At 39.9% G+C, this 14,058-nt stretch overlaps 1 protein-coding gene across 7 annotated transcripts in view; it reads left to right on the top strand.

The window, feature by feature from the left end:
* Positions 1 to 14,058, top strand: part of vwa5b2 (von Willebrand factor A domain containing 5B2) — a 156,910-nt gene that overhangs the window by 44,974 nt on the left and 97,878 nt on the right. The gene's annotated exons all lie outside the window — the stretch shown is intronic.

Genomic DNA, 14,058 nt, shown 5'->3' with positions numbered 1-14,058 from the left:
CCTCATCCTTTAGACGTGTTTGGGCATTTCTACAATCGGGTACAGAGCGGATGTGATTTTTTTTTGCATAACTTTCCACAGCTAACCTTGAAAATGATACAAGTGGAACAACAGAAAGCTACAATAATAATTGTTTTGAAAATGGTTTTAGTTACACTGTTGAATTGATGGAATATTACTTTTTAATCTGAATCTCAACACTGACAGCTGCTGAGATGAATATTCCCCAATAAGGAGTAAGCAACACATTCTCAGATGGAATCTAGTATGAGTTTATTACTAATACATTCTGATATCATTGCTCATCAAATCCAGTCCCTTAAATACCCATTTCTGCTTTTCTTATATTCGCTGTTTTATTTGAACTGTTTGAACCTTTATAATGCAGTATATGTGATTTGTTCCACTCCGCTCCCCCCAACCCCCACCCGTAAGGCTTAATTGCTTAGATTTTTTTTGTTAGCTCCGGGCAAATAAAGCATTCATGAGCCACTTTCAGCTCAGGATGTTTTCTTTTCTACAAACAGTGCGTGTTTACAGCCAGGATGTACGTATGCACAGTTGTTTCCTAATCTGGAGTTACAACTCTTTAACTGTCCTCAAATCTCAATTCAATCAATATTTGCCTCATTTGAGGGCCGAATTTTCCTTGAACAAAAAAAAGACATCGAGTTTCCTTCGTAAAGCGTTGACAGCGTCAGATGTTATCAATGACTGTGCATGAGAGAGAGAAATCTTTCTTCCAAAAAAAAGACTACCTGACTGTCGCTTTACTTTTCAGGGTCTGCTTGAATTAATTATCTGACTTTTACAGTGTCTATCATATTCTCCAGAGGTGAAAATATATTCTAACTCATTTAAATACTCATTTACCTTCTGATCAAATGCTTATTTGACCATTGCCAGCTGAAACCAACTTGGCATGAAGCGTTATTCACTTCATTAAAATATTCTGAATCCAAAATGATTGCCACCATTCCTCCTTTATTACTGTTGATAATTCATCTCCCTCCTTCTCTGTCCACTCCTTACATGTTTCTCCTGAAGTGAGATTTGTACCTGGCATTGTATTTCCACCGTAAGAAATCCCACAACACTAGGTTTTTTTGGAAGTACAAGCTTTCAGAGCACTACTCCTTCATCAGGTAGCTAGTGGAATCATAAGACACAGAATATTTCAGAAAAGATCCTATTTCCATGGCCACCCCATAGGTAATTCTTCACCTCATAACCAAGGCAGTGAGCATTGGCAGGAAATCAATGAGTGATTCACAAACAAGGAAAACCAGTAGGCCATTCAGCATTTCCAGCCTGTTCCACCATTCTGCAAGATCATGGCTGATCTGATTTAACCTCAGCTCTACCTTTCTGTATGCTCCCTGATAATCTTTCATCTATCATTTAAAGGCTCTGCATCTACTGCATCCAACGGAAGGACATCACTGTCCAAACCGAATCCATTGCCCAGGCATTTGCTACCAACTAGGCCTTATGCCATCCTATTGATAATTTAGGCATCTTTTATTTTCCTTACTAAGTCCTTGTTATTTTGATTCCCCCTCTGTTTCCTCTTCCACCCACTCCCAGCTTAATCTCTGTCAATTATTTGCCCCAATCTCTTCTCTTTCCACAGGCAATTGACTTTCTCTAGAGATATTGTTCTGTGAGAACCTCATTCCCTCTGGTACTTTCACTGACTGGCCAATATTCAATTATGAGTTTGGACCACTGGCAGCAACAGTGTATTTGGTTGTGGGGAACAGCAAATACAGTTTTGTCTTTGCTTGACATCTACTGTTTTAAGTAATGGTTATTGGGTAACAATCAGAAATTTCTGTATATTCCAGAATGGGAATCTTACTAGATATTCCCTCTAATCCAGAGAGACTGACACCAAATGTGATACCCGTATCACTACACAAATTGAACCTGAGTCCTTCGAACGAGAAAAACAATTACCATTAAATTAGATTTTAATTCCAGAATTTATGGGATGTTGCTGAATTGCCATCAATGTCCTCATCTCATGAACAACTAAAGCAAACTCACCACTGTGCAAAATGGGATAGGGTTAGAACAGACTGAGCAACTCAGAACTGGTCACCATTAAGCACTATGGACTGCCACCAGAAACAGAATTGTATTTCAAACGCCACCTGTAATGATATGATTCTGCTCCTGCATTCTACAGAACAGTTTTGAGATTAGGAAGGCATTCTGATCTGTCAAGGATCATATATTTCCTTTCTTTTCTAATTAAGTAATGCATCATATTTAAAGTGTTGCTTCTTCACTAACTCAAAAAACACTCTGAAAATTGCTTGCAAATGGTCAACTATCTATGTTTTGTAGCTGTGATCATGAATCCCAAGATCTAATATTTTGCATTCCTCAAGACCATTAGACTGGTAACTAACCTTGCTTCAAGGAAGGAAAGTATGTTAAAAGCAATGCCAGACATGCTCAAAACGAGGTGTCAACATGGTGAAGCTGCAGCATAGGACTGTTTTCATGCCAAGCAAAAGAAGCTTCACTCAAAAGACAGAGCCAAACATCTCTACAACCAATGGATCTGAGCCCTGCAGTCCTGCTGTATTCAGTTGTGAATGGTGGTGGGCAATTAATCAACTCACAGGAGGAGGAGGCTGCACAAATACATCCATCCTTCATGAGGGATGAGTCAAGTTCATCAGTGCAAAAGATAAGGCTGAAATATATTCAATTATCTTTTGCAGAAGTGAATGATCCATCTGAGAATGATCTCCTTCTGAGATCTCCACCATCACAGTTGCCACTCTGCTATCAATTCTGTTCACTCTATGTGATATCATGCAATGGCTGAAGGCATTGATATTGCACAGACTATGGGTCCTGCCAACATTCCTGCCATGGTATTGAATACATGCATGGGATAGAGGGAAATTTGGCCAATTGGATAGAAAACTGGCTAACTGGTCGAAGTCAGAGAGTGGTGGTAGATATAAATATTCAGCCTGGATCCCAGTTACAAGTGGAGTTCCGCAGGGATCAGTTCTGGGTCCTCTGCTGTTTGTAATTTTTATTAATGACTTGGATGAGGGAGTCGAAGGGTGGGTCAGTAAATTTGCAGATGATACGAAGATAGGTGGAGTTGTGGACAATGAGGAGGGCATTTGTCATTTGCAAAGGGACTTAGATATGATGCAGAGCTGGGCTGAGGAGTGGCAGATGGAGTTCAACCCTGCCAAATGTGAGGTTGTCCATTTTGGAAGAGCAAATAAGAATGCAGAATACAGGGTTAATGGTAGGGTTCTTTGTCAGGTGGAGGAACAGAGGGATCTTGGGGTCTATGTACATAGATCTTTGAAAGTTGCCACTCAGGTGGATAGAGTTTGTAAGAAGGCCTATGGTGTATTATCGTTCATTAGCAGAGAGATTGAATTCAAGAGTCGTGAAGTGATGTTGCAGCTGTACAGGACTTTGGTTAAGCCACATTTGGAGTACTGTGTGCAGTTCTGGTCGCCTCACTTTAGGAAAGATGTGGAAGCTTTGGAGAGGATGCAGAGAAGATTTACCAGGATGTTGCCTGGAATGGAGAATAGGTCGAACGAGGATAGGTTGAGAGTTCTCGGCCTTTTCTCTTTGGAACGGCGAAGGATGAGGGGTGACTTGATAGAGGTTTATAAGATGATCAGAGGAATAGATAGAGTAGACAGTCAGAAACTTTTCCCCCGGGTACAACAGAGTGTTACAAGGGGACATAAATTTAAGGTGAAGGGTGGAAGGTATAGGGGAAATGTCAGGGGTGGGTTCTTTACCAAGAGAGTGGTGGGGGCATGGAATGCGCTGCCCGTGGGAGTGGTAGAGTCAGAATCATTGGCGACCTTTAAGCAGCATTTGGATAGGTACATGGATGGATGCTTAATCTAGGATAGAAGTTCGGCACAATATCGTGGGCCTAAGGGCCTGTTCTGTGCTGTATTGTTCTATGTTCTATGTTCTACATGTGCTCCAGAACTTTTCTGGACTGGCCTACTTGTGATTGCAGACCCAGACAGTGTGGTTGACCCCTAACTGTCCATTGTTATGAAATAGCAAGACACTCAGTTCAAGGACAGTTAAGAATGAGCAACAAATATTTGCCTCACCTGCAAAACTGACCTCCTGTGAAAAAATGCAATAAACTGTGTTTACAGGAGCAGCTCAGAGGTTGTGAACTCTTCAAGAAGTAACTCACCTCCTGACTCTGCAAAGCCTGTCCACCATCTACAAGGCAAAAGTAAAGAGTGTAATTGAATACACTCCACTTGCAGCTCCTACAATATTCAAGAATATTCTGGTGGTGTCATCTACAACATCAAGGACAAAACATTTGCTTCCCAAGATAAATATTCAATTTCTGCTCACTGGAGTGCTTCATGTACAAGATGGATTGTGGTAACCTACTAACACTCCTACTAACACTTGTCAACACCTTCCAAACTCTGGAAGGTTGAGGGCATCTTTCCTTTGAAGCCACAAACCATCCTGACATGGAACTACATCAATTTCTTCCACTATTATTGGGCCACTTTGGGAACAATTTGACAGGCCTTTGGGAATACCTTTACAACATGAGCTGCAGTAATTCAGGAATTCAAGAAAGCAAGGCAGTTGGGGATTGACAACAAGTGCTGGCCTTGACAACAATCAGAATAAAAAATTAATAACACTGTTCATGCAGCAAAAATGTCTAAAGAGCTTTCACAGGAGCATTATGAGACTGCATTTGACACCTTGTCAAATAAGGAGATAGAAACGAAAAATGCTGGAGAAATTCAGTAGTTCAGGCAGCATCTGTGAAGAGAGAAAATCAGAGTTAATGTTTTGAGCAACTGCTGCAGATTGCAAGTGACCATTCTCTTCCTGATTCCAATGCCAATATTCTGCTTTTTAATCAAGCTGACATTGTAAACTTGGAAGACACTTCATTATTGATAGTATTCATAAGAATGGGCAGAATTTTCTTAGTTGGTACATTCAGAGAATGAAGTTTACCATCAGACCATAAGAAATAGGAACAGGAATATGCCATTTCCTCATTTCCCCTTCCCCCACCTCACCCTAGTTCTAAACTTCCAGCTCAGTAACTGTCCTCATAACTTGTCCGGACTTGTCCTACCTGCCTATCTCCTTTTCCACCTAAGCACTCCACCCTCTCCTCCTTGACCTATCACCTCCATCCCCTCCCTCACTCACCCATTGTACTCTATGCTACTTTCTCCCCACCCCCACCCTCCTCTAGCTTATCTCTCCACGCTTCAGGCTCACTGCCTTTATTCCTGATGAAGGGCTTTTGCCCGAAACGTCAATTTCGAAGCTATTTGAATGCTGCCTGAACTGCTGTGCTCTTCCAGCACCACTAATCCAGAATCTGATTTCCAGCATCTGCAGTCATTGTTTTTACCTTTGGACCCTCAAGCCTGCTCTGCCATTCAATAGGATTATGGCTCATCTGACATTCCTCACATCCAATTTCCTGTGTTTTTCCCATAACCCTTGATTCCCCTGCTGATCGAGAGTTTACCTCAGCCTTAAGTACACGTAAGGACTTTGCCTCTACAGTACTCTTTGGCTAGGACTTCCAAAGATTCGCACCATCTGAAAGAAGAAATTCTTCCTCATCTTAATTGACATCCCTTTATCATACGCCCTTTCCCATGAGGGGAAACGTCCTCTCAGCATTTACTGTGTCACATCTCTTGAGAATCCTTTATGTTTCAATGAGATCACCTCTCATTCTTCTAAATTTCAGTGAGTAGTGCTGTTTCGCCTTTGCTCATAAGACAATCTCTCCATACCAGGATCATCCCAGTGAATCTTCTCTGAACTGACTCTAATGAAATGATATCTTGCCTTAGATAATGGGTCTCAACAGCACCTTGTTCAATTGCAGTAGGACGTCCCTACTGTTATGCTCCTACTCCCTTGAAATAAGGACCAGCATTCTATTAGTCTTCTTCGTTGCCTACTGCACCTATGAAGCAAGCTTCTCTGTTTTAGGTACAAGTACCCCCCTGTTCCTTTGTGTTACAAATTTCTGCAACTTTTTTTCCATTTAAATAATACTGTTTACCTTATTAGAAACAGGTAAAGGTTTGTCAACAAATTATAACATTTCAAAATAAAACAAGCCAAATAAATATAGAATATAATTTGAAAGATCTTTAAACACTACCAAAACGAAGTCATATCTAATCTCCAACACCATCATGTTCCAATCACTCAAATCCACAAAATTATCTTTTGTATCAAATCTCCAGGTTTGACTCAACTGCTGCTCCCCTGTGAACTAATCTGTGGGTGGATACAAAAACAACATCTTAAACACTCTCAGTCATTTAGATTTCTCACCAAACACAAATGGTCTCAAAGTTTTATCATCTAAACATTCAGACCAAGGAAGCTAAGCTCCGGGAGCTGCCATTTAGTCCTAACTAGGAGAGAAATTGTATTTGCTTCTGACCCCAGTCCAGTCTCCTTCAAAACTGCTCTAAATGCTTTCAAACTCTAAGCTAAAATCAGACCTTGATCATCCTAAACCAAGATGTGGAAGTGCCAGTGTTGGACAGGGGTGGACAAAGTCAGAAGTCACACGACACCAGATTATAGTCCAACAGGTTTATTTGAAATCACAAACTTTCAGAGCACTGTTCCTTCATTAAGTGAATGTTTACTTCTCCTGTCATAAACCTTACTGTATCAACAATCTTCCATTAACATTCCAGGGGTTTGTAGTCCCTTGCTCCCTGGTACGCAGAGAATTAGGTCACTGATCTGGAAGGAATACACTGACCTTGTCTTTGTCTTTATATCCTTCCCTTAATTCCTTTAGTTTGAAATCCAGACTGAACAAAGAATAGAGGTCTAAGTTTTGACCTCTATTCTCAATGGACTGTCGGGACACTGGAGACGAGAATGTTGAGAAGTGAAATTCTACCATACGAGGTAGTTGAGATGACCTATCTTTGAAGGGGAAGCTAGATAAATACATACTAGAGTGGGAGATATAAGGAAATGCTGATGGGAGACGATGAAGAGGATGGTAGAAAACATATGTGGAGAATAAGGCCTGGTAAAGAGTGTCTTGCGCCCAACAGCCTATTTCTGTGGATTAAATATTGTGTGTATTGTGTAATATTTGTAGCTGGAGCAATTTACTTTTTAAGTTTGGTCAACAATTAGGTTATGGTCCCTTTGATTATTCATGTAGTTAGTGTAGCCTAACAGTTAGTTACCAACAAACAAATGATTGGTGTCCATATCTGCCATAGCAAAAAAACTCTATTTTGCAGAAATGACCATCAGAATATCTTGGGCTATATTTGACCTAAAGAAGAGATAAATTTATTCTCATTACTTCAGTGTAAAATAGATCGGGGGCACAATTTTGCTTGTTTTACTGGTGGTGAGAAAGGTTCCAAAAAGGGAAAATATTTGGGGATAGATAGCCCTGGTGAGATTTTTGCCCTCTTCTCTTGCCACCTCAGAGTTAGGTGCTGGATGAGAAGGTCCACAATGGAATTTTCTTCACTCATCAGCAACTGAGAGCTCTAAATGGTCAATTGATGGCTACTTAACATCTCAATTCACTACCAGTCTGACTAGCTGCCTCACAACAAGCAGGTGACTGGTTTCCTGACTGGAAAACTGGAGTGACCTGCCTCCAGGTTGGGCTTGGTGACTTCCATTTGACCCAATCTGAGGCTAGTGAGGGGCAAGGTTGGACAGCAAATGGTTGGCACTGAAATCCACTACCAGACTGTGGCTCCCGCTCATGAAATCCCTGTCCCAGTCCTTACCCGATGAGAAGTAAATAAAAAAGACATACCCTGTCACTGTTGGATTTTCTGATGACTAAGCCTCAAACAACAGTCCTTAGGACCCAGATGTGCTGGTCTTTGATTGTCTTTGATTCTGGAAGGGTTGGAGTCTGCTGTTGAGGCTGTGATTAGCCTGATGTTTAATTTATTTGTTTTGAATAGAATTGAATCTTTGTTCCTTTCCATTCTATGTGCAAAGTACAATCAATCTCTGCTGTATTGAAGGACAATTAATTATCTTTATAGATCTAAGGAACATAATCAACTGGTTGGGCATTTAGACTGATAACAGTTATATGAAGTTTGCTCCATTTTCTCCATAATTAGAAGTTATTTTGTATTTATATTCTCCACCTCTCAGATGGAACTGCAACAACACTGTTAATGTTTCAGAGTTTCAGTGTTAACTATTGACAGTTCAGTTTTTAAAAGCATCTTGTTTGGTTCAGTAAGGCTGGTTTATTCTCAGCTTCAGGTTCCTAACTTGTACTCTGTGTTTTGTTCTGACCTTTTCCATCTTATCCTTTCAGTTCAAAAGATTTATGCCGAATTATATCCAATGTTGAATAGAGTGTAAAATCTGAAGTTTTTCATTTGAAATTTTCTGTTTTAAAGTATTCCTACATTAGCTCATATATTAAAACAAAAATGTAGTTATTTAATGCAACATTTGGAGGCACGCTTAGATTGTTGTAAAATAAATAATAAATAATATTGCAAACATCAAGCCCTACATTTCACAGTAATAGTGAGCCTAATTTCCCTCATTGTGAATGTTGCTCCAAAGATCTAATTCTGGAAGTCCTACTCCCTCAATATGACACCTGCTATTTTCGTAGAGGGTATTTGGGGGTGGATTTCAAAGTGAACATTTGTGGACTGTGGTAGCATCTGCCAATATAAAACAGTAGGTGCCTCCAGTCATGTTTTAATTTGGTTAGGCAGGCATGGGGAACACAATATGTGCAATTTAGACCTGGTAGGAACACGTATAAACTTTGTGGATTTGTTTGGCTAGGTAGGCTACACTATGGGAGAGGCAAGGTACCCTTTAGGAAAGTGTCCCACAATACTTTTGAAAAATGCCCTTTGTTATTGTTAAAAATGATTGTAAATGTGCATTAAAAGTGCATGTCAAGCTGTCAAGGCACTTAAATGCCTATCTTTTAAATATTCAAATAGTTACCTGCAGTGTTTTTCAAAAGTCAATGCTTGATATTTCACTTATGTGACATAGCCCTGAGTTTTATCATTGCTGGACTAGTGTATTCTGGATTAGAGGTGCTGGAAAAGCACAGCAGTTCAAGCAGCATCCGAGGATCAGTAAAATCGACGTTTCGGGCAAAAGCCCTTCATCAGGAATACAGGACTAGTGTATGACTGATTTCCCAAACTTCAGTTGTCACTTTAGGAGCTTCTCAGTTCACAGTTTGCTTGAAAGCTCCAAGTGGTTAAAGCCTCCTTGAAGTGGAACTGTGAGTTACATTGCTTATTTTTATAACAGATTAAAGGAGTTTAAGCGTAGTGAATGGATTGTTGACAACCAGAGTGCATTTTGGAAACAGTGAATTAATCAGTAGATATTTAAGAGCTTTAGTTAATATCAGCATTGGTTCTAGTTGATTAGATGAGTTGATTTGGTAGATGTGAGGGAAGAAGGGGTAGATTGGGCCATAGGTTGGTATGTTCGTACTATGTTGGCATGAGTTGATACAACATTGGGGAGAAAGAGTCATGGGTTGGCTAGAGGAGATAGGTAAGAAAAGAGAGTATGGAGGGCCATGGTGGATGGGTAGACAAGATGGTAAAGGGAGGGCAGGGGGATGAGTGGAGGGGCATAGGTTACCAATCTTGTGTGGTGAGCCTATGTTTAATATAAAATGAAATGGCTCCATCTAAACTCTTTGTAAAAAAAATCCATTGATAGCAGAGAGGGAATCCTTCTGGGAAGATCTCACCCAGGTGCCAGAGATCAAAAGCCAGTGCTTGACACATTGCATCAGATATAGTTAAATTGTGAAATGAAAATAACTCTATTATTTACTTTAATTCCTGACTAAATATTCCTTCAAATTTAAACAATGATGTATAAATTGGTATGTTACAGTTTGTTTCATTGTGCACTGTTTTAATTAAAATATCAGAACATATTTTAATAAGAAGAAAAACAATAATTTTCACAGTATGCAGACAGTAATCAAGCTCCTGAAAAGACAAAAGTGCACTTAGAGCAGGGAGCCTTGCCCTGAGGAAGGGGAAATTGAGAAATGACTGGGGATCTTTGCCCTTGCTCAATTTGCCCAATTTCAGGTGACTCTGATTTTGTCCAGAAAAGTGGAGCACTGCAGTTTGAGCAGTTGATCTAGACACCTGACCCTCCAATTTGCACTCACATTATTTGTGACTCCTGATGAAAAATTCTTTGAATTTCAACACTCATGTCTGAGCACTGAAGATTGAGGAACGTAATTACAACTCAATTGTATAGTTTTTTTGTTCACCTTTTCTAAGTATAGGAAGGAGCCTAAGCTTCAAAGAGAAGCATTTAATTTAAATTATCATTTAACATGTTCATTCCCATCTTCACAAATCACAATTTGTGCCTGTAGTACATTCACAGTATGCATCCGCACAGACTCTAAGGATGAGTGCTCTTTGTGTTAACCTTCTTTACATTTTAAAAGAGGGAATCATTTTCAACATTTTTAAGCATATAAAGCAATAAATTGAAGTGAAAAACTTTTAAAAATTGGCTCATTTAAAAATAGCTTTCACTTTAATTAACTGCCATATGTCATCTTTTTGGATGGCTTTGATTATAAATTTGAATTTATTGTACTTGAGGTCTAGTTAGGTCAACTGTCTGTTCAAAACTGCTCTTACTCATGTTTTAAATATGAAGATGGAAAAAAGTGAGATTAACTGTTCCTGGTGCAACTGATGCTGTGTACCATGATCAAGGCTAAACATCTGTGAACGGCAATCATAGATGACCTTTCATAGAACTTTAATTATGCACAAGTGGCAGGTTCAAATTAGATATGGTTTACATTACCTGGCAGCGATATCAGGTGTTTGTATTTTATTCCGTTTGTTCAAAAAGAAACTCATGATCAAGCGGCAGATGGTAGAAGCAAATAAGGCTTTGAAAGGAATATGTGAAATCTGGAGTTCGTCTCTACACACTAACATGAAGGTCAGTTTTTAACAAAAAATGTTGCATCCTTTCTTATTAACAAATGGGGGACAGAGAAATTTGGATGCATTAATTGAAGTCCAATGCCAGAGCCAATTTTGATAGCTCACAGCAAGATGAGCTGAATGGTCACTTTCTGAACCATTATAGGTCTGACCCGATGCAGGATGTTGGAAACATCTGCCGGCTCTTACCTCTCCCTTCCTTAGCTGTCTATTGTATATGAATTAAAACCATATCCTGCACGTATTGTCACTGTTTCTCAGAAGAATTGTAGGTGCATACTTCTAATATAATAAACATTTGGTAGGTGAAATCTCACTGTTGCCAACATATTTCAGTGCATAATCAGGGCAATCTTTTGTATCTGGAACATTGGCAGAAACTAGCTTTGGTCATTTTCTGCCAGTTGCACATCTCCTCCATGGTTGACTTTGGCTCTTTTTTTAAATCTGTGATCTGAACATTGAGCCTTCATCTTACTATCTGTGCTTATGTCCAGCTTTCTAAAGATGTCAGGGAACAGTTTAGTTAATACTTTGGTTCTAGCAGTTTGTTGCATCTTTTGTATTAATTTTTGAGTTGAGAGCATGACTGGCAAGGCTAAACTGCCCTTGGGTAGGTGATGTGCCACCTACAACTGAGTGACTTGCCAAGCCATTTCGGGGGCAGTTAAGTAAGAACCACATTAGTGTGGGTTTGAAGTCAATATCAACCAAAGTCTCCCACTGTATTAGAGGGAGGTGGGACTGTGAGGGGTGCCTGAAACCTGTCACTTGTGACAGGGCAGATCCTCAGTTCAATGATGCTGAGCTGGATTTAATGCGAGAGGCTATGAGGGAGAGAAGGGAGATCATCTTCCTGAAGCATGGTGGAAGGAAATCACCTCATCATGCAGCAGAGGCACTTCTCTGTTCAGCATTATTTCCCTCTTCCTGCTCTGCCCCTTCCCTGATGTGTTGACTCCTTCCAGGACACTACTGTCCTCAAGGTCCATATGTCAATGGAGGGCCATGTTATGAAAAGTTCAACAGGTGAGTATAATGACTGACACCTATGCAGGAAAGTATTGGAGGACACCACCTGAACAATGTAGTCACTGGATTCATATCTTCAGAGGCCTGATGACCTGTTCAATGTTGTCCTGATAAATAAGTGGCCGTATCACCTCTGTGTCCCAAACTGGAACTCCCATGGAAAGGTGAGTATCATTTCTTCAAGGGATCTACCTTGTCTCCTAGAGTTCAGTGATACCTTATGGGGGATGATATGAAATTCTCTGGACTGCTGGAGGATGAAGAGGTCATAGCAGCTGCCAGGTGAGTGAGTATAGACATTGTGGAATCTCCTGTGTTATCACAGACAGTTGACTGTGGAATAGAGTCTCTTTCAGTTAGTAGATCTCACGGTCTGGTCAGTGCCTTAATGGCCTTATAAACAATTGATGACACTGGAAATCCAGTGATTGAGGCAAAACCAACTGCCCTTGACCCTGCTAGGTTCTATCTGTCATTAAAGAATGTGCTCTCCATCTCTGGCAAAAAGGACATCTGGGATGTCCAGCTTGTCACTTTTACCCACATTACCTTCAGCTGGCCAGTTTCTGAAGGATAACTTTTAGCCTCTGACAGGCTCTTTATGAACTGCTATACAATGTCCGTGCTCTCAGTGGAAAGAGAGCAAAATTCCTGTCCTACCCTCTGTCTTCTTGCTTATTATTACTGATGCCAAATCAGCACTCTGAAATTGAAATGCCACGTATCTAGTGGCATTGTTTTTACCTCGTAATTTTTAAGGCCCCTTCTCTCCTGCATCTATCGCCATCCACATCCTGAAACTTCAGCCCCTTGTAGGATAAACATATCGTTTGCAATAGGCAGCATTTTACATTGAGTGCAGATTTAATTTTTTGGAAGGCGGGATACATGTTTCAATTGGCTTGCAAAGACCTATTTTAATTTAACAGCTAACAGAAAAAAAGATGGTTTTTAAAAGATATGACTATGTTTGAATCAGGGGTCTGGGAAATAAAAATGATTTTATAACGTTACTATCCTTTCATCCACACTCCTTCAGATATGTTAAACCATTTTACCATTCAGTCTCCAGCAAAGAGTGAAACAGAAAATCTTCCTTCCAATCTACTGCACAACTTAATTCCCAGTAAAAGAACTATTATCTTTATGTATAATCTAGGCATTCAGAATTGGATTTTAGCATACAATATAGAGCAGCATGGTGGCTCACAGCACCAGGAATCCAGTTTCAATTCCAGCCTCAGGCGACTGTGTGGAGTTTGCACATTTTCCCACCCCCTTCTGCATGGGTTTCCCCCCGGGTGCTCTGGTTTCCTCCCACTGTCCAAAGATGTGCAGGTTAGGTGAATTGGCCATGCTAGATTGCCCATAATGTTCAGGGATGTGTAGGTGAGGTGCATTAGTCAGAGGTATATGTAGAGGAATGGGTCTGGGTGGGTTACTCTTCGAAGGGTCAGTGTGGATTTGTTGTGCCAAAGGGCCTGTTTCCATACTGTTGGGATTCTATGATCATGAATATACTAAGAGGAACAACAAAATAAGGATATATAGTCATTGTTATGCAGGTTTCTCTAAAGCTGAAAGTCAGTGTTGGTGTTACTGTTAATTATTCACAGACATGTAAACAATGTAGCCCTGTTGCAGATGTCATTCTGTGATTGAGTATTGGAAATACCTGTATTTATTGTGTAAATTTATGATGTTTCTGCAATTCAAAAAGCAATTTGCAAATGTCATGGTGTAAAACTAAAAACTAACGGAGCAACAATTAACATTTTTGCATTCCCGCGTAACATAGCCTTTTTTGAACTAATGAATATCTGAGGCAAATGCTGAAATAGAATATTACTTCAAAGTTTCTGGGAACTGTAAAGCTTTGTCTCCTAAAAAAAATGTTTGGAACATTGAGTTTATGTGCCTAAATACTGTGAAACAGTGACTGATCAATTTATTGATAGAAATCAAATTTTTATATTCTAAGGTA

Source organism: Chiloscyllium punctatum, chromosome 6 (assembly GCF_047496795.1).
Source record: "Chiloscyllium punctatum isolate Juve2018m chromosome 6, sChiPun1.3, whole genome shotgun sequence".
Classification (NCBI taxonomy): Eukaryota; Metazoa; Chordata; class Chondrichthyes; order Orectolobiformes; family Hemiscylliidae; genus Chiloscyllium; species Chiloscyllium punctatum.
This window is presented reverse-complemented; position numbering and strand designations above follow the sequence as displayed.